Raw genomic sequence first — 27,483 nt, forward strand, 5'->3', positions numbered from 1 at the left:
ACACACACACACGGAAAATTCTCACATCAACTGCAGCCCATTTTTGGCCCATTTGGATTGTGAGGCTTTTGTGTTTCATCTCAGGGCCAAAATGCCGGTGTTGTAACACAACACCTCAACTTCTCTTCATCTCGAATAACTGACAACCTTTGAAATTTCCCAACAAAGTAAAAGACCTGACACATCCAATGATTTTAAATGTTGAAAAAACAGAAACCGTGCATCACTGCAGAAATGTCTGCTTTATAAGTCACCCTTAATAAGGGAGGCCATTAAATCATGCATTTTAGCATAAAAATAAACCTATTAGTCCTGACAACCACTGCATCTTGGAAGATCTCGCCCACATGTTGCATCGGAAGCAGATGGAATGTCATATGAACATTTTTGAGGAAAAAATTTATGCTCAGCATCTCAAGATAAAGTGTCACAGGCCACTTTAAAACAGTACTCAATGCCAGGGGCAAAGAATATGGGAGGAAAAGAAACCTAAAATAATCTGGGCCACTTTAATTTTCCTTTGCAGGCCCACATTTCCCCTAAAATCTGAAGATTCTGCATTCAGTTAACACTAGGAACATTCAGGAAATGTGGTTGTTAGGAAAAACCACAAACAACACAATGTTTAAGAGATTTCGTAGATAGATTTGACACATATTGGGCCTTTGTTCCATAAAGACGGGAAATACATATGACTATGTTATTTTCAAAACTGTGGTTATTATTTTTCTTTAATAGCAAGAATATTAGTGCAATAATAATTTTATGGGGGAAATGCTGTAACGCAGCTCTGATTTCTGAGTTTGGTCACAGGGTGTGGTTAATATTTGCAAAGATCATGCTGCCTTTAATTCTTGTAGTTCTGTGTTCTAGAATGAAAAGTTCTCAATTTGGAGATTTTTGGGGCTTGAACAATAAAATCTCTATTATGGGGTCAATTTATTCTTGGGGAAACAGCATGATAGTGGGACTGATCTTTGAGGAGTAGACAGGGAAGAACATTCTGGAACAGGAACAGAGACCCTTTCACAAAGAATGAAGTCATAAGGGATTCCCATTGCAAACATCTCCAGCTCTGGTTGCACCTAGAAGCTAAGAAGGGGGTTTGCAGCCTTTAGTAAGAATGGGAAGAAGAAGATATTGTGAACCTAAGTTCAGGGAAATAAAGGGGAGGGTTGAAGGCTCTTAGAAGCTTCTCACTTACCTTTTCAGATAACTATAGACAGGAATCCCCTCTGAAAGAGTTATAAAACTTTGAGCCTCTGTTGACTGTGTCTGCTTCCCTGTAAAAATTATTAAAGAAAACCTTAAAACAGAGGGAAGAGGTAGGAGTAGTTATGCTTAGGGACCAGATTGTACCCCTCAATAGGTTATGGAGTGGAGAAAGACAATCAGTGTGTATGAAGGCAAATGCATCTCTCTGCACAAGGAGACTACTCACAGAAGGGGAAACTGAATGTCCATTTGGGGCTGCAGCCAGGTGTGGTGGCGCATGACTGTAATCCCTGCAGCTCAGGAGGTTGAGGCAGGAGGATCATGAGTTTAAAGCCAGCCTCAGCAATTTATCGAGGCCCTAAGCAACTCAGTGAGCCCCTGTCTCTAGATAAAATACAAAAAAAAAAAATGGCTGGGGATGTGGCTCAATTGTTAAGCACCACTGGGCACAATCCCAGGTACCAAAAAAAAAAAAAAAATAGGGGCTGCAAAGACTTACTGGTACTGAGTAGTGAAAATTCCACATGTTGATCAATAACTCCCAAATAGATGTCTCTAGTCTTGTCAGCCTCCTTCCTTCTCTCTTTCAGATTTGTGTCCTGCTTGTCTGCTAGGCCTGTTCCTTTTTTTGTTTTTGGTACCAGGGATTGAACTCCGGGGCACTCTACCACTGAGCCACATCCCCAGCCCTATTTTGTATTTTATTTAGAGACAGGGGCTCACTGAGTTGCTTAGTGCCTCACTTTTGCTGGGGCTGGCTTTGAACTCGAAATCCTGTCTCAGCCGGTGGGATTATGGGTGTGCTCACCACACTCAGCACCTGTTCCCATTTATGACTCACCAGGATCTCCAACTCAGTGAACCTAAGACACAGTATGTCTTCCTGATTTAAACAGCCTAGTTACAGTACCAATGCCTTAGGGAGATACTGTACTGAGACAGGGGGAGAAGGAAGTTTCCAAGGAAGGTATTAAAAACTTATCAGGAGACAGTACAAATAAGGAACTGAGCAAGATGAGATGGGTTGTTATAGCATTGCCAATTGCATTGTTTCTTTCCACAGTCACCATACTTATCAGTGCCTCTTCATTTCTTTTTACTTGGACGATTGAAATAGCCTGTACCAATATTTCCTCACTGCTCTCTTGTATGTAATTTTCCTGCTTATAAAATTCTGAGTGCCTTTCCATTGCCAACTTAACAGTTTGTGCCTGCTTGAATGGTAACAGCAGATTCTTACCAGCTGAGTCTTTATCTTCACTTACTACCTCAGCCAAGCTGGACTATATCCCTCCCATAGAGAACAACCCATCTCATCTTGCTCAGTTCTTTATTTTGTACTGGCTCCTGATAGGTTTTTACACCTTCCCCTGGAAAGTTCCATCTCCCCCTGTCTAAATACAGTATCTCCCTAAGGCATTGCATACTGTGTCTTCTGGGATATTTCTTCTGAACCTCCTCCTTTTAACTGGAATTTTTTTTTAAAAAAAATTATACTAATGGTTTGTTTATAGTCAAAAGACAGCAGCTCTTTGTACTTACAATTGCGTGCAGATCCATTAGTGAAAGCAATAGCTTTCCCAAGACTGGTACTGAGGACCCTGAACTAGAAATCATATTGCTGTTGGTTCAGTGTAAGGTATTGATGGTGAAGCCTCATTAAATAATCTCTCTCACAACAGAGGAATTCTCTTAGGACCGAATGTGTTTCTCTCCATGTCAGTGTCTCATGGCTCTCAACAGAACGAATCTAATCCAAGGTAAGAGAAGGGGCAAAAAATACGTTATGACTGTTGTTTCATGGTTCTCCACCGGCTACAGACTTTTTCTTTGTTTCTGGTTTCTAAACAAAAGCACCTAGTCATATAAATATATAAATATGTGGAAACAGATAAGAGTTCCTGATATAAGGAGTTGGGAGGAGTGTGGGCCCCAGTTCAGCAATTCAAAACAAACTGAGATAACACGAAATTTAAGTTACTATAGTTAGGTACCTTCCTCCTGCTCTTTAAAGTGGTTATATTACCTTAGCAAAAAGCATATAAAAATCCTAACAGAATTCCCATACCAGTTCCATGATCAGCCTTTTTTTGGGGGTGGGGGGCACTGGGGATTGAACTTAGGGGCACTCAACCACTGAGCTGCATCCCCAGGCCTATTTTGTATTTTATTTAGAGACAGGGTCTCACTGAGTTGCTTACTGTCTCGCCATTATTGAGGCTGGTTTTTGACCTCACAATCCTCCTGCTTCAGTCTTCCAAGCTGCTGGAATTATAGGCATGTGCCACCACAACTGGTATCAGTCATGCTTAATGAGTTTCAGAGAGTATGGAATCTGCTGGAAGGAATAAATTTTCTGAAGGCATTTTTCTTAGGTGTTGTGACCTGTGGCCTGCAATCTTGATAAGATGGTTAGTCAGGCCTACCTGAAGATGGAATCTAGCCCCTAATGTGTCACTAATGATGAAATGACATGAAGAAACTTGTTGAATATAGGGCTTTCAAAGAGTCGCTTTATTCTGGTATTCAAAAAGCTTTCTTGGTAATTTATTAAGTATTCATGTGGCTTTTCAATGCTTTTTACAGGTCAGACAGCTTTCATGCAGTTGACTAAATCCTTAGAGAAACAGTCATTATAATTTATTTTTAATTTTTATACCCCACTTTGTTTCAAATGATACTTAAAGCAAGATAGATATAATCATACTGTAACTTCAGAGATGGGATATTAGGTATTGGTTGAGTTCATAGAACAATGAAGTGGCAAAAAATTGATTTCAAACTAAAATCTGTATCCCTGTTCCCTGTTTTGTGCAAGACTAAATTTAGTTCTATAAAGTGAAATAATTTTGAGTGTATAGTGTCTTTAGAAGTAGTGTTTTAGATAACAGGATTGTGAACTACTATAAATAGAAAAATGCTATGGGTAAGCATCGGTACTTACTTACCATATTTCCCAGCATTTGACTTTTAGAAATATTGGGATTTAGATTTTGAGTTGATATTTTTCATGCTTAGTCTCTGCCTAAAGGTGATTTTATTTTCTGGAACATATAATTAAAAGCAATGCATGAATGGAAAATAGTTTTTGTTTTCCATTTTAACCGAAATTTTGGGCTCTTTTTGTATTTGGATAAATTGAAGGGCCAACTTTAAGAGCTGAGATGTTGCGTGTGTCTAGTTTTACTTAGAAAGAAACTGTTGGCATGTGTGTGATGGAAAAGCTAAATACCACGGCTGACAAACAACTGAAAAACAGCATTTGAGTGACAAATCAAATGAAATTTTGCATTGTAAAAATCCTTGATCTGTGTGTGTCTTTGTAAAACTGAATGCTTCCTTGAAAGATAATTAAATTTCCATTATTCGCCTTTTCCTTGCGTATGTTGACAGTTTTATCAAAAACATATTAAACTATTTTCATTGGTTGATTTGTGATTTTAAACCTTAAACTAAGACAAATGGTATTGTGCTTTTGTCTTTTCTTTGTAGTTGTGTATTTTTTCTCCCAGGACATACAGTTGTTTTGTTGTTGTTGTTGTTTCATACTCCATTGTAATAAATCTATAAAATACCTTTTGTGAAGATTTGACTGTCATGTGAATTACCATATTGAAAAAATTGAAATAATCTGTTAGTTAGCTTTCTGTCCTGGTAATAAAATATCTGTGATAATCAATTTGTAAAAAATGAAGTTTTATTTTGGCTCACAGTTTTGGAGATAGTCCAGGATTGGTTGGACCTGCTGCTTTTGGACCTGTGGCAAAGAAGCACATTATGGGAGAAGCCTATGGTCCAGCAAAGGTGCTGACCTCATGACCTGGAAGTGAAACAGGAAGAGAAAGAGACTGGAGTGTTCACACAATCCTCTTTGAAAGCACAGCTCCAATGACCTAAAATCCCCTATTAGGCTCATCGCCTAAAGGTTCTGTCCCCTTCCTGAAGCTCCATGGACTTGGAAGCAAGGTTTAGCACATGGAGCTTTGGAGGATACTCAAGATCCAAACCACAGCATAGTCCAAATGTCTACATGTAGGGAAAGATTTAATATTTACCTGATAAAATGGTAGGGAGAAGGTAAGAGATGTGTTAAGATTATTTAGTGTAACCACTATACATTATTATGTTATAAGATAATATTCTACCCTAAAATTATAAGATCATACTATATTATTAAATGGAAAAGTAAGAACAAAATTACTTCAATATTTATCATGAAATATCTCAAACACACTGAAAATAGCATATAAAATATATTGAACAATTCTTTCAAATGTCAACTAAGTATTCTATTTTTAAAATATTTTTTTAAAACAGAAAAAATTACTTTCAAATATAGTTACATCCCTTTTATCTTTTCTGAATTTATGTTCAAGAAATATGTTCATATTCTTCACTCAATCCATACTGTAATCATAAGTACAAATTCAATATTTATCATTCTTTCCCATGGTATTATATATTTACAAACACATTTTTACATATAAATTTGGTGCAGCATTTTTAACTTTAAACACATTTCATAAATTTATATATTCCACAGTTTGCTTTTTTTAAATACTTGGTTCAACTTTATATTTTAAATTTTTTCTTCCAATACTTAAAGATGTGATTAATTCACTTTTTCTATTATAAAGTGTTATGTTAGATGACTATACCATAATTCATTTCTCTCTTCCCATTTGGATGGCCATTAGGTTATTTCTATTTATTCACTAATATATGCAATGCTGCTGAACCTCCTTAGATACCAGTTTCTTCAAGATATGCACCTAAAGTGGGATTCCAAAGAGCAAGAACACCTGTAATAATGTTTTGTTTTTTTTTAAAGAGAGAGAGAGAGAGAGAGAATTTTTAATATATATATATATATATATATATATATATATATATATATATATATATATATTTTTAGTTTTTGGCGGACACAACATCTTTGTTTGTATGTGGTGCTGAGGATTGAACCCGGGCTGCACGCATGCCAGGCGAGTGTGCTACCACTTGAGCCACATCCCCAGCCCTGTAATAATGTTTTTTATTGGTCTCCAGTTTCCAAAGAATTTGTATAAATTTACTCATACCACCAGGAAGGAGAGCTCCTTTTCCTCCAAATCCTTGAATTTTCTCAGACTTTGACATTTTTTCCAATAAATGACCATGATAATAGTCTATTATTTTGAGTGTTCCAGATATAATCTTGCAAAGGTTTATTGATCTATACTGTTTTCTTTTCTGTCAATTGTTACTTTGTCCTTTTTTCCAGTTGTGATGTTTTGTTCTTACTGGGTTACAGGAATTCTCTATACATTCAGTGAGATAATTTTTGTTGGTTTTACTCATAGGAAAAGTGACTTGATTTTGTTTTTCTTCTTCAAAATTATGGTGACTGTTCTTGGTCCATTGCTGTTTCATATACATTTTTGAAGAAGACATTAAGACTAACAAAAATCTTATTGCCATCTTGATTGGAATTGTATGAAAGTCACAGTAAATTTGGAAAAAAAAAACTGACTTTTCTGCTATTTTCTCCACACCAGAACATAGTATGTCATTTCAGTTACTTGAAATTTTTATGTCCTTCAAAATATATTATATATTCCATAGTTGTGAACTTATACATTATTGTTAGGTTAATTTCTAGGGAAACTTATTTTTTTATTGTGAATGTGATCACTCCTCGTTAAAATTTTAAATTGTATGTTCCCTTTAGATAAAGTGCTGTTCATTTCTTATGTAGATTTTGTATCCAACAACCTCACTAAACTCATATTTCTAGGAGTTTGTAGATTCTCTTAGATGTCTATGTCAGCGATCCTCAAAATATGGCCCCTGAATCAACAGCATTATCATCATCTTAAAAGCTGTTAGACATGTGCAAATTACAGGCCAAAACCTGATTCACTGAATCAGAAACTGAAGATGTAGTTGAATTAAGAACCTTAAGATGGAGAGATTATCCTAGATCATCTTTTCAGGCAATATCTGATCACATGAGTCCTTGAAATAAGCCGAGTTTCCAGGCTATGGTTAATGGGATATGTAACTCTAGAGAAATTGTCAGAGAGAGATATGCTCTGGTCATGGTCAGTCAAGGAAACAGATTCTCCTATAGCTCGAAGAAAGGAATATAGCTGTATGACACCTTGATTTAAGTCCAAGGAGATCAGTGGACTTCTAGTCTACAGAAATGTAAGATAAAAAGTTCATACTGTTTTAAGTCTCTGATTGTAGTAATTTATTACAGCAGCAAAAAGAAAACAAAATTCAGGGTCAAATTCACCCTTTTTACCTGGATTTGTAAAGTTTGACAAATGTATGCAGTTTTGTAACCACTACTGTGCAGATACAGAAGATTTCCATTATTCTAAATCATTCCTTCTTGACACTTTTCAGTCAGTCTTGCCCCCAACATCCCCTGCTGCTGACCTGATTTCTGTTATTAGTCTTGCATTTTTCAGAGGGTCATTTAAATAGAATCACAAGCTTTCTGTGGCTGGCTTTTTTAATTTACATAATCTTTTTGAGATCCACTTGTGTTGTTAGATGTTTCCAGTGGTTCATGTCTTTCATGACTAAGTAGGGTTCTATTTATATATGGACAACATATCTCATCTGTTCTTGATTTAGGGCATGAAGGTGATGTCCCAACTTGAGGACCATGATAAAAGGAGGCAGTTCCAGGTATGGCCTTAGGTTTGATTGATTTGTGCATCAAAAGCACACTTGGGTCTGCAAGACCCCAAAATATCAAAGCATAAAAATATGTAGAAAATAGGAACATGTTTAATAGAGATATAATTAATAAAGCTGTTTCAATAATTATAAACATTTGCATACAGGTCAATGGGGGTGCATGCTTTTATTTCTACTGAGTAAAAAACTAGTAACACAATTGGTGGTTAATATAAGTGTATGTTTAACTTTTAAGAAGGGCAAAACTATTCCAAAGTAGTTGCATCATTTTGCATTCCCACTACCAAAGAATGGGAGTGAGAGTTATTTTCTCATCCAAAACGACACTTGATGGTGATTCCTAATATATATATTTTTTAAATTTTATTTTTAGCTATTCAAGAAGTGTACTGTTGTATTGTTGTGGTTTTCATTTGCATTTCCCTAACAACTTGTGATGTAAGTATTTTTTTTATTTGTGTATCTTTTTCACTTCATTATTTGTTCAAATACTTAACCTATTTTTAACTGGGCTATTTGTCTTTTTATTATTGTATTATAGAGAGTTCTTGACATATTCTGGAAATAAGTATAATACATGTTTTGCAAATATTTTCATTGAAAAATGCCTTTTTCTTTTTTTATAATTTGAAAACATCACATGGTTTTCTCCTTTAATTTGCTATTATGGCTCAATATACAAAAATATTTCCTAATTATTGAACTGACTTTAAATTCCTAGAATAAATTTTAATTGGTTCCTAATTAAAATAAATAAATTTTAAAATTTTTTAATTGATTATGCTATTGTTAATATTGTTTGAATCATTTCACTTTTATGTTCTTTCAAATATTCATGTCTCTAATTGTCTTTTTATGCTTGCCCTTGTGCATTCTTAATATCATTGTTATTCAAAATGGATGATATATATCAAATACATTTTTTATATTAATTTTCTGAAATAAATTGTATGACAGCTGCTACTTCTTTCACACACAAACACATCAGGTCTATGTCAGTTCCCAGAAAAATAATGATAACCAAAATAATAGTGATAATAATACTATTCAGGGCTGCAGACATATCTCCAAGTTTATCTTGGAAATTCTTTTCTCTTTTTTCCCTGCCCTGGATACTATTTGTAAATTCTCTTCTCTGTTGGCCTTTCTCTCTCCCTCTCTGCCCCTTTTACCTTCTCATATTGGTGAAATATATTTTCCAAAAGCCTAAAAAAGGCTCCATAGGGAATTCATTGTTTTTGAGAACTTCTATGTCTGAAAATGGCTAGCCTAGACTTACATTTGATTTATTCTTTGACTAGAAGTACAACTTGAAGTGGTAAACCATTTCTGATTCATTTTGAGGTGTAGGTAGTCTTTCACTCTTTCTTACCTACATACGTAGTTCTTAAGAAAGTTGGCACCTTTCTGATCCCTTCAGTGTATGACCTAACACCCATCCCTCTACCCCTTCTTTTTAGCCCTGCTAATCTCTGAACTATCACAATAATTATTTTATTATCTTTGTTAATTTGTTAGGCAAAGCATACTATCCCATTAATTATGGAAATCCTGGGAAAATTTCAACTTGGAAGCCAGGATTTGCCTTCACCAACATCTTCACCAAGGGGAGAACTCTACACTAGTTAAATTAGATCCATTTGTCAAATAGATGGAATGCTACCTACATTTACTCCATTTATCAAATGAGGCAGCTCTTGCTTACGTGTGATATAGCTCCCTGCTTTCATTTTACTCCATGCCAAAGAGAAAAGTAGGTAGTTTGGCGTAAATGCCAGGAAAAAAGTTTTTAGCAGATTTCTATTGTAATAGGCCAAAATATAAACTTTGTTTAAGCCAAATGAGTGAAAAGAAAGATTGGAAACTCTTGCTGACAAAACTAATGTGACCTTAATGGAAGATACATGGGTTTTGAGTTATCTCATCATTAAAATATGTTCTGAAATTTAGAAAATTATATTAAAGTGAAATTCACGATAGCTTCCATGATTTGTTTTACCACTTAATCTTAAATAAAAGATGTCAAGACATGGAAGAATGGATCTAATAAAGATTTTAAGCAGAGAAAATTGCAAATCAACATGCTCAAAAAAGCCAGAAGTACAAAGCACATAGCCACCTATGCAGAAATACCCATGCTTGCTCCACAGAACTCACGTCATTGTCATCCTGTCCCTGTCTCAAACTGGGCTCTGTGTTCAGGAAGGCTGACCTAGCTACGTGTCAGCTTTCCTTATTCCCCGGGGTTCTGCTTGATTTTGTGCAATAAGAACTACTAAAAGGAGATGAAATGGCAGGGGGTGAGAAAAGATTTGACTCATTGATTCTTCACTCCCCATCTCAGAGCTGCTTGCCCCTGTCTCCCTTTGGTAGCAGACCTGGCTTCTCTTACACAGCTAGGACTCTCTCCAGGCTCCAGTGACACCATTCCTTTCCCCACCCCTTGTGGTCAGAGGCTGTAAAGGCTTACTGTGCTTGAGAGACGTTGGTGTGACACTCTTTATTTTCACAGTGGGATAGCTCCTTGTTCAACTCCACTCACTTAGACCTTTGTGAGAGTGATAACTCTTTCTCCTGGGACTATGACTGATACAGACCATTCTCTAGCCCCATCGCCCATTATGTTCTGTGTCTTCTACTCCAGCCATAAACACCTAACTGAAGATACTCTAGGACTTCCAAGCACTGAGCATACCACTGCTTCTTTTTCTCTTTAAATCCATCTCACAGTTTTGTCATTGAAAACTTCACCTTGACTGGAGTCCTTTGCCTGATCCCCAAGGTCTTTAAATGTCTGAAGTGTATATATATTTTTTGCGTCAACCTGTTATTACCTTTTACAATGTTTATAGCAGCCCGATTCACAACAGCTAAACTAGGTTGGAGCCAACCTAGATGTCCTTCAGTGGATGAATGTATAAAAAAAAAAATGTGGCATTTATACACAATGGAATATTACTTAGCAATAAAAAAGAATAAGATCATGGCATTTGCAGAGAAATGGATGGTATTAGGGAAGATTATGCTAAGTGAAGTTAGCCAATCCCCAAAAAATCAAATGTCTTCTCTGATATAAGGTGGGTGACTCAAAACGGGGTTGGGAGGGAGAGCAAGGGAAGAAGATTACCTCTAGATAGGGAATAGGGGTGGGAGGGAAAGGGAGGAAGAAGGAGAATAGCAAGGATAGTGGAAGGAGACTGTCATCATTAAACAAAATTCATGTATGAAGATGTGAATTTGGTGTCAACATACCTTGTATCCAAACAGAGATTTGATAAATTGTGGTATAAAGGTGTATTAAGAATTGCAATGTTGGGCTGGGATTGTGGCTCAGCGGTAGAGTGCTTGCCTAGCACAGGCAGGACCTGGGTTCGATTCTCAGCACCACATAAAAATAAAGGCATTGTGTTGTGTCCATCTACAAAAAAAGATTCTCTCTCTCTCCTTTAAAAATAAAGAATTGCAATGCAAAAATTTATGAATGTAATGCACTCCTCTATTGTGATGTATGTAAGAAATAATAAAAAAAAATTAATTAATTTTAAAAATTTACTTTTCTAGGCCTCTGCTTGTATTGGAGTAAAAGTTCCTTTATTTCTTTTTCCTTTTTTTTTTTTTTTGTTCTCAATGGTGATAGTATGGAAAATTGAACCCCTCGTCGTGCACACATTAGGGCAGGTGCTCTACCACCAAGCTTTATCCCCAGCTGAAAATTTCTTCAAAGCAGATGTAATGTCTTGGTCATCTTCTCCAGCACTGAGGAAGAATCTGTTGGCAAAGATCAATGAATGAGGGAGACCACAGGCACTAAGGACAACTGGGAGATGATGCCACCAGTTGGACATAGAAAAAAAGATTTTGGTGAATGTAAATCAAGAAGAAGGAGGACACAAAGACTAAAGGAGACAAACATGAATGATTTAGTAGATGCAGAAACCATTGCCAGGAGTTATAATGTGCAGAGGGGAGAAAGGCTCCGGAGGAAGAGGAGGTTAAAGGCATCTCCCAGGGATGTCCTGAGGGGGTGGGTGGAAGCTTTGGGGAGAAAGTGGGCTTGGTTACAAATATGGGCAAGTTTTGCTTTGGGCATTAAAGCCAGTAAACTGGCTGAACCTCCAGAGGGAAATAATCTGGTGTAAATTGTGAAAGAGCAAGGGATCGAGGGGAAGCCAGTAAAGCAGATGCAGTGACAGAAAAAAGGACAAGATTGATGGGAGATAGAGCTCAGTGTGAGGTGCTGGGTTTGATCCTCAGCTCTGCACAGAGAGGGAGAAAGAGGAAGAGGGAGAAGGAAACGCCTGCATCCTTCTGTGCCACCAAAAGATGGGAGGAGAGGTTTTCAGGAAGATGGGTTACAGACAAAATGTCAAATAAGGAGAAAGAAGAGATCAGCAGGATCAGTGATTCTGGATCCTTGAGGGCAGAAGTCACACCCAGAGGGTTGCCAAAGGAATAGTGGAGGAAACGGTAGTGAAAGGACATACATAGACATTCCGAGGGGATTATCAAGTGAACTGGAGGAGATCAAAGAGAAGGTCTACCTCGATTTCCTTGAAATTGTCTCCCAGCTGCTCTAGTTTGGCTCTGGAGTGGGACCCCCCAAGGACCAGGTGTTAAAGACTCATTACCCAAAGAGGTACTATCAGGAGCTTTGGAACCTTTAAAAGGAGGGTGCTGGGAGGACTTTAGGTGTCTGGGGTTGTGCCCTTTGAAGATTTATGGAAAATAATTTTCCTACAAAATAGCCCCCAAAGAAAAGTAGAGACACAACGCGAATGGGGGGTCAGGGGGTCTAGCCTAGCATTCACCTTCCAGTAAATCCTTTCCTGATAACTGTGGGCCCTGGAAGTCTGGAAGACAATAAATTCCAGAAAAAGAAATACCCATCCCTCACAATCTGGACTCCTGTCTCTCCAAGTAACAATGAGTCTCAACCTTTTACAGCTGCCCTACTGAGTTAAAAGTTTTAACCTACATAACTAGCCCCTGACTGTCTGAACGGCACACCCACAGGTTCCAATGACGAAACCACCCTAATTGTACCCCATAAAACCAAAGTCCCCTCTGTAACTGATGGCCATTTTCACATCCAGATAAATGAGTCCTCAGGACACCCAAGTCCATGAAGATCAATAAAAGGCTTCCCTGAAACTGTGGAGGTCTGCCCCCATCATTGTGCGTTTTCACCCCTGGTGTGTGTGGAGGGGGATTGTTGGACCTCAGCCCCTTCCTTTGGCCCAAAGCAACTAGGCCAACAGGTCATGGACTGCAACTCTGTGTAACTTGCTCAGATATTTGTCATCGAACAGAAGGCTTTTGGTAACATGGTCGCTTCGTCTTCTGATTGTAGCCCTCATTGCTCTGAGGCTTATTTTTTAAAAGAAATTTTTATTTATTTTATTTATTTATTTTTTCCCTCTCTTCTCCCTTCTCCCCTCTCCCCATCCCTAACAAGATGAGGGAGACAGTGTTATCTTTTCTTCCCCTAGTTGTGTTGCCCTTGGACATACCCACTACACAAAGGAGTTGCTGCTGAGGATCTGGGAACAGAGTATTTCCCAAATTAACAAGTGAATCCTAACACACCAGCAGGGTGCCCTGGGACCCCCTACCAGGGCACATCAGAAATGTAACCTTTGGAAGAGTTCCTTTAACACCCCACCCCCATCCCTTCTGATGGGGAGAATCACAGCCTTTGGGACAGAAGTCCCCGATGTTTCTCTTTTGCTAGGAAAAACATTAAATCTTCTTTTTCCTTTTTCTCAAAACCATGTCCTCATTATTGGATTGGCATTGGGGACAAAGACTGAGCTTTGGGATACATGATAACACACCAAAGTAGAGAGGGAATGTCATTTTCACTCTCCTTTACATTCTTTTATCTTTGCAGTGCTGGAGATGGAACCCAGGGCCTCACAGGTGCTAGGAAAGTGCTCTACCTCTGGGCTTGGCTCCCAGCCTCTCCTTTATGCTTTACATTGAAATCTGCCCCTATTATTGTCCCTTGATGGTTAGGTGGTCACTGGCCGCATATGTACTCTGGAGCATGCATTTGTGTGCTGTTTTATTGTTTTCATAACTACCTCCAGCACATGCGAACTTTGCTCTGTTGTGTTGTCTCAGCCACAGTGAAGATGATACTCAAAACTTCCATGTGTCCATCTTTTAATCTCTTTAATGACATGAACCATTTATTCCATTCAGAGACTCTTGTCCCCTTTCTAGCTATTTTCCCAAAGGCAAATCTTAGTATTTAGTAGTCTATTCATTTATAAGGTTTTAAGAATAAGAATCTTCCTCCCAGAAAACATAAAATGTCCACCAAAGAAAGCATCATTAAAATAAAGAGGAACAGTTATATTTCCCTGATTAAAAAAAGAGAAGAAGAAATGCTCATTCCTTGCTAAGACAGCTTTTGGCCAAACAAAGAATACACAGATTTTCTTTAGACATAAGGTCCCAGGATTGCTTTAAAGGACTAGAGAATCGTCTCTTAATTCCCTGAAGGAAAAGCTAGAAATATGGAGCTGAAGATACTGCTGTGGTGCATTCTCAGAAAACAGAAAGTGAGGAGCAATTTGATGAGCTATGGGATGAAATTACCCTGTGGATAGGCGTGTGTGAGAGACACAGGCACAAAGGCAGAAAATGCATTTGTGTGATTTCAGGTAGAGGAAGGCAAGCAAATGTGATTCTAAAATTAATAATAATAATAAAGCATCTGGAAGATTATAGTAACTGCTGAAATTGAAGAGTCTGGAGCATTGCAAAAGGTGTATAGAAAGAACCGGGTAAATGGAGATATGTGAAGTTATTCCTCCCTCTCCCTCCTGTCTTGGCATATGAAGATCTATTTTTTTTTTGTTGGAAGCACAGAAGCATTTGTATTTTTGCTGGGGCAGTAAAAAATCGGTATTGCTCCTCAGCTTGTGTAATGCACACAAAGCACAGAGATTCGATTATGATAGTCCATGATTGGGTGACAGAGATGAAATGAAGAGCACAACTTGGATTGTTAATAGAGTGAGTAGATTCCTAAATCTTAGAAGACATCATTTTGCATTTTTGAGCCCAGGGATGCAAGATTTAAAGAACAGGAGTTTGGTATTTGGATGTAGGTATATAAATGATTATGACTGCTTTCTATCTTTCCAAAACTTAGAACTAGTGCAGAAGTTTGAAGTGGTAGATTCTCTGCAGAACATGAACAACAGCAAGCTGAATCCTTGCTTCTAAGAAACGTTCAGAATGAGAATGTTCTCGATGGAGAGTAAGAGAGAAACTGAAGTATGTTGAAAAAGTAATTTCTAACATGTATTTGATTACTTTTTAAAAGTGTTTTCATCTGGCATTCCAAATCTAATTTTCTCAGTCTGTTTGAATCTTACCAACATTCTCCCCTGAACAGTGAAGAGAATAACCTCATGTAACAAGAAGGATTTTCCTTGAAATCTTGTACTGCATTTCTTCTCAGAACCCAGAGCTCTCAGACACCATTTCCCCTTGAAGGGTAAGTTCTGCTCTTTGCTGCCAGAATTGATGAATGCTAAGGAAAGTTAATTGAAATAATGAAACAAGCCTTCCAATTGGAAATGATGAAAACCATCTAGATATATAGAATTCTGTAGATTTATATAGGTGATGATGTCAAGGTGTCCAGCTTCTACCTTGGACCACACAATCTCTGAGAGGCTATGAGAGGGAGCCCGGCTGCCACTGGTACCTAACAAGATGGCGGGACTGCCCTTTGTGTTCATTTCAAGTGAAGCAACAGTGCCTACTCATTTTTTATATGTGCTAATCAAAGAAGAGATCATTGTTTTGTTGCTAGTATCCATTTTTAACCCCAGGTTTGCCTTTGTAGAATCTCCTTACTACCAATTTCAATCCACACAGTGTAAGAATTACTGATACCAGGGATGGCATGGGACTCCTCAGGATACTTCTTTGTCCCAGCCGCATTGATCCCTTTAGGGACAGGCAAGGGTCCCAATTAAAACCAACACAGTGGTATCTTTGTACGATTGCAGAGCCCATTGAGAAAAGATGTATGGTATTTGTTTTGTTTCATTTTTAAATTTTTTTTCTACAGGAATTGAAGGTGTGGGAATGCAAGCTTAGAGCTACTGGCAGCTGTTTTATCATCATGAGGGGTAAATGACTGAGTGTGGCATCAACATTTATTTGGGAATGTAGCATGGTAACTTCTCATGAGAACTGCAATAATTTTTAGAAGAAAATAACAATCATCAAATGACAAGCCTGACACTCTGGTTTTCAGTTTCTCATTCTCCATGGCCCTTCTGCCATTACTGATAGCTACTCTTCTTTCCTTGTCTATGGACTTTCTCTCTTATACCTCTTGACTTCTGTGAGGCTCTGCTGCCTTGGTCATCTCTCATGTTATGCATTTCTCATCTTCATCATAATCAAGTAACTGGGTCTGATGGGGTTATTCACTGGTACAGACTTCTGTTAGGAAAATATATACTTTCAATATAATTATACAATACAAATTCACATTCTATAATAGATAGTAGAGCACATACTTGGAAATTATTTATTGAACACCTGCTGTGTGCTAGGCAGTGATCTATGCCTGTCAACCCATATTGGCTCATTTAATTCACACTGAAAATGCCACATGGTAGGAACTATTCTTACCTTAATTTTATAGAAATTATAAAATTTAAATAATCTAGCTCACTCAGCTCTAAGTTCTGGCTCTAAACTCTACATTATTAGTGTATTAACTATTAATTATGATTATCAATGTATTATTGTATTAATCAATCCATTTTAATGCATTAGTTTTCTCCGTAGTGGTCTCATCTCGTCATAGTCTGCTAGTTTCCTTCATGCTCCTCTTATACACAAAGCCTCCTTTGTGTTGGGGTCCATCCCCTAGGCAGAGCTCTTCTGTCCACTGTGCAATGGTGGACATTATATAAGAAGGCACTCTGTCCTCTTTGTGCAAAGGAGGCTATGGGTCAGAGTTCTTCCCTAGAATTCATAAGAAAAAAAATATGTAACCTTTTACCATTTTTTCTTTTTTGATAGGAATATGTGGTTAAATAATTACTGCTCCATGCTGGATTGGGAGGACATTGCTCCTGAACTCTTTCCCTGCCCCACTGCAGCCAGCCCACGCACATTCCTGGCTTCCTTTCTCCAAAGCATTTATCACAATGTTTATTTTATGTATATTTATATACATTTTTTCAGGATTTATCTCCTCCATTTCCTTAAGGGCTGGGGATATAACTGGTTTCGTCACTGGGTCATCAAGTTCCAGCTGTGGTGGGCTGGCCGTAAGTATTTGTCATGTGAATAAATGAGCAAAGAAATGAATGTCTGCATCCCTTACCAGAATTTCTCCCTTAAGGAGGAGAAAGTCTAAAATAGAGGCAAAAGTAGAAATGCCGAAGTGTATTATGCAGGCTTCTTCAGGAAAACCAACCAATAGGATTCAATACACATAAATAGAACAGGATTTATTAGGAGGAACTGGCTCGGGAGATTTTGGAGGCTAAAAAAGTCCCCTGGTCTTTCCTCTGCAAACTGAAAAACCAGGAATGTTTGTGTTACCATTCCAAACCAAGTTCAAAGGCCCTGGAGTCAGGAGTGCTGATGTTCAAGGGTAGAAGATATTTGTCTCAGGTCAAACAGAGAACATATTTGTCCTTTCTCTGCCTTTTGTTCTCTTTTGGCCCTCAACAGATTGAATACTGCCCCCATGTTGGTGAGGGAGATCATCTTTATTCAGTCTACAGACTCAAACTCTAATCTCCTCCAGAAATACGCCCCCAAAGACACATCCACAAATAATGTTTTACCGGTGATCTGGAGATCCCTTAGCATAGTCAGGCTGACACATGAAATTAACCATCACAAGTGGCTATGACAGCAAAATCAAGCTGAATATCACTTCCGGTTAATATTGCATAAAATACATGCTCTCCAGATAAGGTGCCCATACATATGTCACACAATTTATACTTTTGTCCCAGTTTGCTTGGGACAGTCCTCGTTTGCCCTTGTTGACTTGGTATCCTCTCTGGTTTAGTGTTTGTCTAGGTTAATGTGGTTACATAGAAAAATAATCATGGATAAGTGGTCTCCCTCTTCCTGACTCCTTTCTGTACCTCCCCGTCAAGGACAGCATGCATGCGTTTGCTGGTAACACAAATGTGCTTGGACACAGCAAGATAGCAGAAGAAACATGCTGGTAGCCACCCATCATGGTCTCTTGGTGTACCAGACAATGTCCCATGGCCCCTGCCACTTGCTTCAAAGTGTGAAAAGTTGCAGATACAAGTAGGGAATCAGAGGGCAATAATATATATTAGGTGGGTGTGAAATATCTGTAGGACACAGTGTGCCCTGTTGTTCTCAAAAGTATACATTGTATGGATGCCTTATTTGTAATTCTCATTTTTTTTATTTTTAATCTTACTTTCCCTTGTATATTTGTTAAATATCTGTGGTCCTGAAGCATTAATATAAAAATAACCTGTTAAACATCCCAATTCTAGGATTCATCTATAGGCAAATGGGATATTTAATAGGCTTAAAGTGGGAGCCAGGAATCTGAATTTGCAACACACTCCTTCCAAGATTCCAGAAGAAGTGGTTGATAGAGCACAATTTAAGAAAAGCATGTGTTTCCTGGAATAGGTCCACAGAGGGGCAGTGTATTCCTAGTGGCTAGGGGTGGTGGCAAGAATCAGAGACCTAAGCCTGATGGAGGATTTAGGTACCTGAAGGAGAAGAGAAATGAGAACCTAGAAAGGAAAGAGCCACCTCTGGACAGGCTACTGATTTCATGTGTCAGACATGTGATATATGTGTTAGCTTATTTATCACAGAGGGTTTTTAAACTGCAAGTCAAATAGTAAGCATATTCAGTCAAGATGATTTGAGGCCCCATGTTAGTTTGCTTTGCCTTACTGTAACAAGTAGTTGAGATAAGCAATTGATAAAGAGAAAAATGTCAATTTGGTTTAAAGTTTCAGAGATTCTAGTCCATGATCTTTTGACCCTATTGCTTTTGGACCTGTGGTAAGGCAGCACATCATGGCAAGAGCACATGAAGGAGCAAAAACCATCCACCTAATGGCTAGGAAGAGAGAGAGAGAGAGAGAGAGAGAGAGAGAGAGAGAGAGAGAGAGAGAGAGAGATATTACAAAAAAACAAAAACAAAAACAAAAACAAAAAACTGTGGTCCCCCAAGTCCCTCCTAAAGGGCACATCCTTAATGACCCAAATTCTTCCCACTAGGCCCAATGTAGTAAAGTTTCTATCACCTATAGTTGTCTCTTGGATACTGAGGATTTAATGCATGGGGAGACCCTCAAGATTCAAACTATAGCAGATTCTTATACCCATGCTTCTGTCCTTTGGTGGACAGTGGTCCTTTTTCTAAGCTGTGAGGATCTCGCTAAACATTCAGTGGCAGAAATGTGCTGTGTATATATGATTTGCGTGTGTTATCTACATGCAGGCACATGTGTGATGGTGGTTGAAGAGAATTATGGCACCCCAAAACAAGTATAATTCTGATATTTACATGAAGAGAACATAGACAGGATGGATATGTTTAATGTCAATAGGTTGGAAAGAAATACCTGATTGAGTATTTAAGTATGGGTATATTGCAGATTTTGCTTTATAAGGTATTTTTCTCTCTGAACATTTGAGAACATCCTGGTTTCTTCTTCTTCTTCTTTTTTAAATGTACCCATCTGTTGTATTTGCTGCACAAAAGGGAAAATGTTCTGGGTTGGGTTGAATTTCACTAGTTTAAAGTCATTATACTGAATTGGTTTTCAACAATAACAGCTATAAACTCTACTTGGTTCTTTACATGAAGGCACACTTTTAATATTTTATTTTTTTGAATGCTATGGAGCCAAGATGGTGCAAAAAACGACACAGTCCTTGTAGATGAGTCTCCATGAATCCCTCCAAATGCTGCCACGTGTGCTGTGAGCATGGTTGGCCAAACCCAGGTGAAGCAGGCACACACCGCCAGTGTTTGAGAACTCTACAGTGTATTTCAGCATTAGCAGACAACAGAGAGAACTGAGCAGTAGTATTTGTTAAATGTCAGCAAATGGAAAGAGAAAACAAAGGCAGATCCCAGTGAGATTCCCAAAGTGTTTGATGTAGCAGTGAGATGCAGCAGAAAGAGCTCTTTGCTAGAAGGAAAAACACTTAGATTCAAGCCCCACTCCTCTTTTTTAGTAGGTGTGTGCCATGGACTGAATGCATGTGTTTCTCCAAAGTTTTTATGTTGGGATTTAATCCCCAAAGTGGGAATATCAAGAGGTGGGGATGTTAAGAGGCAATTACAGATTTTGCTTTATAAGGTATGTTCATGAATGGGATTAGTGCCCTTATCAAAGGATTTAGGAGAGAGAGTTCATCCCTGTATTGTGCTTTCACCTCTTCTGCCACGATTCTGTTCCTCCAGAGAATGCATCAAGGAGACACCATCTTGGAAGCAGAATGCAGACTCTCAGCCAGACACTGAATCTGCCCTTGCCTTGATCTTGGACTTCCCAGCTTCCAGAACTGTGGGAAATAAATGTCTATCATTGATAAATTACCTACTCTGTCATTTTGTTCTGGTAGCAGGAATAGAGTAAGACAATGTGTCAAAATGTCAAATCTTTAAGGGGGACAGATTATGAGTAGAGTTATGCATTCTAGTTAATTGTCTATTGTTTTAGATTTTTTTTCTATACTTGGGTCTGACAACAGCTACTGTATAACATTATCCCTACGATCCAAGTTAATCCCCATGGCAGACTGTTTGTAAAAGTATCTGATCCTACCACAAAACTTTGGGTTGGGATCCATGAGTCTCTTGGGTGGAAGCATGTGTGAATTTGGAGTGAAGTAATTTGAATGTCTACAATGGAAGAGCCTCCTGTGCATGGATCTTGGGCTATGAATTCTCATGTTTGTATTCTTGGCTCTAATGGTTTCTAGCTGAGTGACCTCAAATCTATAAAATGGGGTGAACCGTAGTGTATACATCTTAGGATTGTTGTTATGATTCAGAATAGTCTCTAAACAGGCTGGACCAGTCCTGGTGTACATTGACACTTAGTGCATGCTAGCTATTATTAATGACCCCCCACAGTGAGACTCAAGATGAAAATCAACAGTATTTCATGTCCTTCTTTAACTTGGAATTTTTTCCCTTGGTGTATTCTACAATTTTCCATTTTGGTTTCAGAGGCTTTGAGAAATATGAAGAAAAGATACACTGGTTAGGCTTTCAAACTTTCCTTCTTAATTTTTGGATGAGAGTAGAACCAATGAACTTTCCCAAGTGGGTTTTCTAAAGAACATTTTGAGACATTGTTGCCCCAGCTAAGGTTTACTGTGGGAAGGTGCTGAGGAGCAGGACCCTGCTGGTGGGTGGGGTGGGGGCTCATGTATTCAAAGACAGCTTGAGAAACTCTTAGGTTTGATTTTTTCCTGAAGAATTTCTCAAGAGACTATAGTTATTTAACAAATGTATTTAGTACTTATTATGTGCTAAGCACTGTTGTGTTTTATAAATATTAATATGCTAATCCTATTAATAGAGGATATTATTATCCTCATTTTATCAGAAAGAATCAAGTGTGTAAACATGTAGCTTAAGTCTCACAGCTAAGAAAGGCAGATCCTTGATAATGTGACTCCTGGTCTCTGCTTTTAACCTATTATCAATAGGCAGTTTGGAAGTTTTCAGAGAGCCAAGCCCTTGACTCAGCAATTCCTTTTTTTGCAAAATACCCATGGGACTAGTTTTCTCTGTAATGTACTAATTCATTGACCTGAGAGAAGGAAATTTACCTTTATTGAACAGCTGTTATATGCCAGGTATGGTGCTGTATTTTTCTTCCCAACAGTGAAGGGTAGTGAGCAGACATGGAAAGCTCTTTAACCTGAAAATGATTGACTGTCTGGATGTGATTAGTGAAGCTTATGATATGCCATAGCTTCGTAGCAACTCCTGACCTCTGGATTTTCCTATCTACGGCACACAATTTATGTTATCTGCCAGAATGAAATAAATTAGGTGCTAGAATCATAAACAACAACCTCAAATTAGATCACAAATCGTTTCCAAAAGAGCCCAGCCCACCCTTGAGCATTAATGAATTAAGGTGTTTGCATTAATAAATAGCCCAAGGGTTCTAATCTCTGGAGCTAATCTATCTCTCCAGCTCAGGCCCCACCCAATCTCCTCAGGTCTCTTTCCTACTCAGCCAGCCCTTTCACTACTTCAAAATGGAGTGCTGATTGTTCTAGAAGACACCTCTGTCTTTGAAGAGAGCTTTTATCTGTTACCTGGGAATTATAATCCAAAGTGCGACAGAGTAAACTAAGAAGACAAAAATATGCACACTACAGTCACCAGATTCTTCAGAAACCTGAAGAAAAGTGCACATACGGTTGAAACACAGTGAAATGTTCTTTTATAGCTGTCTTGGCAGCTATAAAATATAAGGCATTTGAGCCACTGTGTTTGGTTGATTTAAGATAAACTAGGCTGCACATAGAAGTAGAAAAATCAGAAAATGGTCAGTACCTCTTACACTTAGTAATTTCCCCAAACTAAGCCATCATCCTTCTTGAAGCAAGTAAGCTATTTTTATAACAAATGTTCGTTTTAAGTCCTCTGCTTCATTCAAATGAGCAAATAAGTCCAAACGATTCCTAAATACATGGAGTAAATATGTTTTGCTATTTATAACTTATTTGTCTCTTGAAAACTAATAATTCAGGGAATTTTTTCTTCCTGTGGTCTGTTTTTACTTTTTAAAAAAGGGTGAATATTTTAAATGTGGTTGGAAATTATCAACAGTTGGTACTATCATATTAGCTTTTAAGAAATTACTAAGAGGGTACTAAGAAACAAACAGGGCTGGGGATAATGAGGGTCTGGGTTCCATCCCCAGATAGACAGACAGACAGACAGACAGACAGACAGACACACACACACACACACACACGCCTTCCAAAAAGCCAGCATCCACAATTCTGGAAAATTTAAAGAAATAAAACAAACATAAAATATCATAGAATGTTCACTTCCTTCAAATTTTTTTCCTTTAAGAAATACTTTACAATGCTAATATGAATAAGATAAAAAGAAGCAATTTTCTAGAAAGCTAAGACTGAAGGAAAAGATTTCTATGAGAAAATAGTTATAAAGAGCCACAAGTCTTTAATATTTGACATGAACCCTGGCACTTACAAACTCTTAGTTCCTCTGAAACTTGGGGCCATGTACCAACTAATTTTCTTCTGACTGTAGCTTATTAAGAGAGGGATGAATGTCTGACCAGTTAGTAATGTGTGCATACTTTATGAGTTTATTTATTTTTTGTTTTTTCTTCTTACTCTGCCTCTTTTCTCCCTCATTCAAGAAATATTTGTTTTATGCTATTCGTTCATGCTGTGGATGTGGCAAAGAAGAAAACTAAAGTCAGGAAATAAAATATTCCCCTTTCTTACTTTCGTCTTCCAGAAGCTGAAACTTGGGAGTGGGGGCATTTAGATGATTTTTACAGTGAGATTAAAAAAAAAAAGACAGAATTTCTTAATGTAGATCACCAAAGAATCATGGACAGAAACACTAGGAAAGCTTTTCACTAGTTCTTGGCTGGGGAATGGGCAAGACAATGGGAGATTCAGAATTTTCCAGGATCCGGAAGACCAGGGTAAACAGGTGCATGCCACACCCAGGAAAAAGCTGTCCATCCCCAAACCTGCCCCTCTGGGATCATGAGTAGCCTGATCTACAAAACCTAACTAGACCAAGGATGCAAAGAGAAAAGACATTGGGAGGAAACCTGTTGAGTTTTTACGGCTACTGGGTAGTTGAGCTATGGTTGACTCTGAGCCTTCACCAAAGTAGCCTTGTCCAGGCATGGCCTCTGCCCAAGAGGCACTTCATACCCTTTCTTCATAGCCAGTGATAATACCTTAGCAGTGTAGAGCTCTTTGCTCAGTGAAAACTAAGCATTCTATTCACTGACTCTAATTAATTCAAAAAAGTTAATTGAATACCTACTATTTCTGAGCAATCTTAGAGGCACTAGGCATATAGAAAAATATCTCTCATCATTTCTGATGTTGGTTACAGAGCAGAGCATGGGGGCATTTCCCTCCATGGGACCATCTATCAATACCTCCCTGTGAGGGGAACCATCTTATCAGGTAGAGCCATAAACAGATGAGCACAACATGTGAAGAGGTGAGGTGAAAGTCAGCCTGAGCACATGGTTATGAAAGTGGTCACATTTAGACCAGCTATGGAGGGGACTCCTGGTCAGTGTGTTCAGGAGCCTTGACAACAAACACTCTGGAAATCATCTCTCACTAATAGCAAATGTGGACCAATTCTACAATTGGTCCAATTATAGCGGGCCAGTTCTAGCATTAGGGATCTTCAAAGTTAGATTTAGGAGACTTCTTTTTGTATAATGAGAAATTGTTCCGCAGAAAGTTCACCCTAATTATTTTTTCAAGTATGGTATATGTGGTACAACCAGTGTGTTTCATCTTTGATAAAACAATTAACCACTTTGCAATCTGATGGCTGAAGTAGCAATTTATTGTCATTTTTTAAGTGCACTTTGATTGCCTGTGACTTTGAATATTTCTGTATTCTTGAAACACTGTTCACAAAGCACCTGAGATACCCCACTCCCTGCTTTTTCTTCTTCCACCCTTTGCTGCTCCTGGGCTAACATCTTCATTGCTGGACTACCCTGAGTACTCCGTCATTTGGCCACATTTTGACCCTATCTGCATTCACTTTCTGGATGATCTCATTGGGTCCCATGGCTTTAGATACCATATTTATGTCAGACACTCCTAAATTTACATCTCCAGCCCAGACATCTCTCTTGACTTTAGAGACATAAATTTATTTTCTGTTCAATAAGTTCATTTAGGTTCCCCTCCCCGCCAAAACACACAATGCTCTAAACAGCTTCTAATACTTTCTTACAAACTGGCTTATTTTATCCATCTCAGATGATGACACCAACAATTTTTTATACTTGGGCTCTACAACCTGGGGATCCCATGAACTCCTCTTTCTTCTTCTATCCCATACTAAACTATGAACAAAATCTATTGGTTCTTCTTTCCAAATAGCCACAATTTGACCAAGTCTTACCACACTCACTACTTAACTCTAATATGATTTGGTTTGGTTTGGTTTTAAATGTGGTCTTAATCCAGTTTGGAGGCCCTGGCTGGAGGCTGGTCGGTCCCACTTCTTGAATAGCCAGTTAAATCCACCTCCAATCACTTCCCTTGTTGGGCTCCCACTTGAGATCACAGCACATTCACCCTAATGGCAACTGGGCTAGGTACCTGACAATTAAAAATAGTCCCTGAATGTTTTGGAACCCTCAAACTAACTATATTCATAATAGTCAGTCCATGGAGAGCCAAGAAATCAAGCTATTCCCACCCTATTTGCTGCATGTAAATTGCTCCCTACAACTTTATCTTGCTGTGGCTTTGTCCTAGGATGCAATCCTGGGTAGCTCTACTTGGCAACCACCTCCCTTCAGAGCTGTAGGTAACCTGATTAGATCCACCATATAACCTCCAGGGAGGGGAGAGATGCCAGAGATTGAATTAATTGTCAGGGGTTGACAATTCAATCAATCATGTCTCTGTAATGAGACCTCCCAAATACCCCTGTATGATGGTTTGGAGAGCTTCCAGGTTGGTGAATACATCAGGGTTCTGGGAAAGCACAGAAAGGGCATGGGGGCTCTTCTTCCCTATCCCTTGCCCTGTTCATCTCTTCCATCTGGCTATTCCTGAGATGTATCCTTTACAATAAGCAACTAACAGTAAGCAAACCATTTCCCTGAGATTTGTCAGCTGTTTTAGCAAATTATTGAACCCATGGAATTTTTAGCTGGTTGGTGAGAAATACCTCTTTAAATTCTATAACCCACTATCTTTTTTTAAAACATAAATTTGTGTTTTCACATTAAATATTTAATTTTATCATCACTTAAAATTTTAAGTCCTCTTCTTTTTTGCTTTTCCATATATTCAAGTAGGAAAGGAAAATACTGACTTAGATGATGAAGGAAAATGAAGTTTCCAAGGAGAATGAGTAAGAAAGTAGTAAAGGAAGCGGTTTCCCTCCCGTGAGACCCCAAGATGTGCCATTGGAGACACCCTTGAGAGACTGAGCGGTTAATCCATGGGGTCTGTGCTGACTGTCGGTAGTTACTTTAAGGATTGGATTCCATGGTAGGATGTGAGTGTTTGTCCAGAGAGTAGGAGAAATGGTTGCTGTTTTAGTTAGTGTTTTTCACTGTGACCCAAAGACCTGACAAGAACAATTAGAGGAGGAAAAGTTTATTTGGCTCACAGTTTCAGAGGCCTCAGTCCATAGAAGGCTACCTCTATAGCTCTGGTTCCAAGAGGAGACAGCACATCATGGTGGGAGGGCATGACCATCAGGAAGCAGAGATAGCTCAGTTCACCAAGGACAAAATATCAATCTCAAAGTTACACCCCTAGGCACCTACTTCTTCCAACCACCCCATACCTGCCTATAGTTACTGCCTAGTTAATCCGTATCAGTGGATAAGGCTCTCATAACCTAATCATTCCACCTTTAAACTTCCTTGCATTGTTTCACAGATGAGCTTTTGGTAGACATCTGTTATCTAAACCAGAAGAGTTGGTGTGGGAACTCCCACCACAACACACTCACATTAGGTGTCAGAGGTGTTCGGTGGGCAGAAACAGTTCAGAAGCCAGACTCTGACTCAGGCCATTAGTATAAGGTCTGTGTGAATGAGTGAGATATGTTAGAAATATCTTCAATTTACAAACAGAAATTCAATGAGGATACATTAAAAAAAAAAGTTTTCAGAATAGCCCCTCAGAAGCATGATTTGATTTCCCCTGAAACCACAAATAAATTACAAATGAATTAAGAAGGGGAGGAGCCTCTTTAAATTCCAGAACCCACTCTATTTCTTAACATAGACTTGTGTTTTTGCATTTAATTTTTAATCTTCTCATCACTTAAGGTTTTAAGTACCCTCCATTTTGCTTTTCCATATCTTACAGTGGGGAAAGGCCAATACTGACTTAGATAATGGAGAAAAATGAGATTCACTGGAGGGAAAGAATAAGAAAGATAGTAAGAGGTTTCCCTCTCATAAGATAACATCTTATTTTGCAATCAATTCATCCAGTTAATTGGTTTTTTTCCCCTAACTTTATCTTCTTAAGAACTAGATGGCATTTTTTTTTCGTATCAAAACCAACATATTTTTCTTAGGCAACAATAATGCTAACTGTTACTGAGTGGTATGGCAGAACACAAAGCTGAGTATTTTACATCATTTATTAGTCACAACAATTCTCTGGAGTAGGTACTATTTTTATCCTCATTTCATAGATAAAACAGTTAGGCAGTTAGGCCTTGAGAGGTCGGTGGCATGATGTCACAGAACTTTTCCCTTCGTTGGTCACTTGTGGAGGCATCCAATACCTGATGACTATTGGCAGAGA

The sequence above is a fragment of the Marmota monax genome, unplaced genomic scaffold (assembly GCF_021218885.2).
Source record: "Marmota monax isolate L192 unplaced genomic scaffold, Marmota_monax_Labrador192_F-V1.1 WCK01_AAM20220418_F8-fsc00098, whole genome shotgun sequence".
NCBI classification, from domain to species: Eukaryota; Metazoa; Chordata; class Mammalia; order Rodentia; family Sciuridae; genus Marmota; species Marmota monax.